The sequence below is a fragment of the Sphaeroforma arctica genome (genome assembly GCF_001186125.1).
Source record: "Sphaeroforma arctica JP610 unplaced genomic scaffold supercont1.1770, whole genome shotgun sequence".
Classification (NCBI taxonomy): domain Eukaryota; class Ichthyosporea; order Ichthyophonida; genus Sphaeroforma; species Sphaeroforma arctica.
Window position 1 is genome coordinate 1 of NW_014038788.1, and position 3,899 is coordinate 3,899.

The following is a 3,899-nucleotide window of genomic DNA, read 5'->3' on the forward strand; positions in this document are numbered from 1 at the left end:
TCAACTAAAGTTGCCAGCTTAGGGTGCGCGATCCCATTTCTCTTAGCATCTTTAAGTGCATCTACTACGTTCTGGTGCTTCAGCTTATGGTTTTGCGTCAGCCAAGCAAGAATTTTTTTATCATTCTGCTCCTCCAGAATAATGGTATGATGTTGAGAATCCACTTGCGTGATCTCTAAGTCTGTAGTGTTTCCAGACTCCTGTCCTGCTTTCGCATGAGTGTCATTAGTGCGCTCATGTGCGTTAGATACACCTTACTTATAAAATAGTCGCATTATATGTGTATACGCTTCAGGATTGTCTTTCATTAATCCCTTTAGAAATAGGGGTTGAATGACCTCGGGCTTGGACTTTATGTTATTGAACAGAGTCCTAGCTAGAGACTGACGCTTCTTAACAGTAGTGTCATTAGTAGATTGTATTTCTTGTGCACAGACTTCTAGTGCTGCGTTACCTTTCAACTGCTTAACGTTCAATTGGGTAGAGAGTGGAATCTCTGATTCTTTGACCTTGTTAAGGAAGGTCTCAGAAGGGGTCCATTTGATTGTTTCAATAGGACCTATACGACATATTATAGTATGTCTCCAGGGCGTCTTCTGGACGGCTCGGGTACCCTGATATAGGAAAGAATCTACTTCCCTATCTAAATATGTTGGCTCGCATGGTATCATGCTTAATAATTTATTGAGCCATGGATCTTCACTCCGTAATGGGCAACACAGCGTGATGGTAGCTTTATGTATATGAACATAATTTAAAAGCTGGACAATTAACGGCCATGGTGGATTAGCCCACGCATTATGTTTGGAGAGGTCTATTTGAAAGGCGTCTCCCAAAGGATGATTTAAAAGTCCTGTAATTCGATAGTTGTGCATTATAATGTGCAGCAACCATTTTTATGGTATGTGGCCCAAATATCTTTTGAGCCAGTTCAAACCACCTGGGGTTACCTTTCCAATCAGTGGCTAGTAACTCACGTACGGATTTATTAAAGTCAAGTACAGAGCGTGATAACATATCCGGTAAATGGTTATGTATTCCTGGCATATGTTTTATATTAAAATGAAACTTTGATATTGTATCATGCCAGCGACTCAGTAATTGTGAGTCGGGTTTCATCTCTTTCATATATTGAAGAGATTTTTGATCACACATCAGCGTAAATGCTGTTCCGTATAAGTAATCTCGGAAGTGTGTTAGAGCTGCCACTATGGTTAATAGCCCTTGTTTAACAGTTGGGTAATTCAACTGTGAAGCATTCATTGCTCGACTAAAGAATTGTATATATCTAGGTTTGTTATCTATAACCTGATATAATACTCCTCCTAAGGCTAAGTCGGAGGCGTCCGTTGCTATTTCAAACGGCACGCCATCGACTGGTCCTTGTACAACAGGGGCTTGCTGGACTGCGTGATTGAGCGCTTTAAATGCGTCATCACACTCTTTAGTCCACAAGTATCCTAGCTTGCCTTTATGACATCTTAAGTGTCCAAAAGGTTTATGGTAGTCAGCCAAGTGTGGTACTCCATCTGAACAGAAGTTTACAAACCCACACATGCTGTTAACATTTCTTCCTGTAGTTGGTGTTCGCCAATCTAACAGGTGTTCTACCTTACCGGGGTCGATTTTAATACCTTCCCCAGATATTCGGTAGCCTAAGAGCTGTATTTCGCTCATGGCGAAGTGACATTTCTTCTCATCAATCTTGAAGTTTTGCTCGTTAAGTCTTTTAGGGACTCGTCTGACTAATGCGGCGTGTTCGCCATTAGTTTTGGAAAAGATGACTATGTCATCTATGTAGACTTGCACGTTAGGCATATCTGCAAACATTTCTTCCATTACTTGTTGGAAGAATGCTGGTAAAGATTGTAACCCGAAAGGTGCACCTCTGAACCTGTATTGTTTACTTTTCCACGCAAAAGTAAAGTATTTACGATGTGGTTCATATACCTGCAATTGATGGTATCATTGTGTAAGGTCTATAGTTGTAAACACTGTAGCACCTTCCATCCTTCGCAGTAGCTCGTTAATACGAGGTAAGTGGAAGCTATGACTCGGCAATATCTTATTATCGGACTCATATCTAAACATACTCTGACTTTCTTAAACGATCCGTCAGAGTTATGTTGGTCGACGGCTAGCAGTGCCAAGTTAACTGGCGTCTGTTGATAGTTAATTTCTATCACTCCATCTGCTAGCCATTTCTCAACTTGTTCTTTTACCACAGCCTCGTGTCTCCAGGATACATGGTTCCTTGAGGAACACTTTAGCGGTGTAAAGTCCACCTTGGTTAAGTCAAGGCTGACATAACCGTCGTTAAAACGGAATTTTGCCCAATCTGTGATCTTTATCTTCTTATTAACTAGAATTAGACCCATGATTTTGTTCGCAAAGTCAGGTATTAATGCCTTGACTGTGTCTGACGGGGGCTATAATGGATCCAAACAGTTATCGTCTGACTGATCCTTTAATGGATCTATGTTGTTTGGTAGACCAGATACGGTTATAACTAGAGTGAGTCAATCGCTCATTCCGAGTAGAATGTCGTACTTCTGTGACATCTTAACTACCACAGCTTGGGTAGTGATACTCCTATCATCGGCCAGGGAGATTTTAACATCTGTGGCCATGGTATCACACTTAGAAGTTTTATCATCAGCTAAAATGAAGTAAGTTGTTTGTGTTCTCCTTTCGATAACTTTTATTAATGCAAAGCGATCGGATTTACATTAAATTTCTGAACCAGGATCAATCATCGCAAGGATTTTATTTCCATTGCAGTATACAGGGATTATTACACGCTCATCTAAAGAGTCGTTGTATTGTCTGTGTAACGATTGTACCTGGTAGTACCTTTACTCTAACTTAATGTTGGGTCTGACGTTACACGATTTAGTGTGGTAGCCATTGGTCTTCTTACAATTATTGCATTTTGTAAGATAGTGTTTATAAGATTGGGTATGCTTTCCGTTCCAGTAACCCTTAGGGGTTAACTGGTACATGTCATAACCACATTTCTCATCAGCACATTTCTTAACCTGCTTGTATGCAGGTTCCTTGTTCTCCGCACGCACTTTCTTAACAGGGCGTGTAAATTGAGTAGATTGACGTGGACGTTTTTTTGTTGGGGTCTCTCGTTTGAGGTTTGAGGTCTGCTCCCGCGGTTTCTTAACAACCGCCTTCTCCTGCGAGGTCATTCGCTTCTTAAGAGCGGCTAATTGATTCTTAAGTTCAGTGTTCTCATCAATCAACTTACTTATGTGCGATGGCTGGTTTGATTCTGATTCGGGTCGGCTCTCTGAGCTTTCCTTCTCATCCTCTCCCTTAAGCGGGTTGTCTCCTTTCTCCGTAATTGGAGTTAGATCCTTCTGAGTGTTCTCATCAGGTTTAGTAGGGATCGTCTTAACCGATCCTTTTGCGTGGCTTCTTGGCTTCGTAAACGTAAGCTTCGAAACAGACGCATTAGTTGGCCCGCGGGCTCTTTTTTCAGGGGACTTTTCTCTTAATGGAGTGTTTTCACCCTTATCTGTTGTATTGTCCTGGTTATTAATACCAGTAGCAATGATTTCGGTTACGGATTGATTGTCCTCTTCTGCGGTCGCGTTAAATGCGGCAGCAGCAGCGGCGTCTCTCTCCATCCTCTTCTTTTCAGCTCTACGCTTCTTAGAAGGAGTATTGTCTTTCTAGGTCATACTCTTAACTTATGACTACTAGCTTGTCTCTTAAGGACTAGCTTGGACAAGAATTTTTTTTGGTAGTTAATCTACCTTTACGCTTAAGTAGTCTAAGTAATTAATACCTTTGCTAACTTTAAAATGTGTAAGATTCGGTCTATTAAGGCGATATGAACGCCTTAGAGTAAATAAACGCGTAAGTAAATTCTAAGTATTGTAAACTTC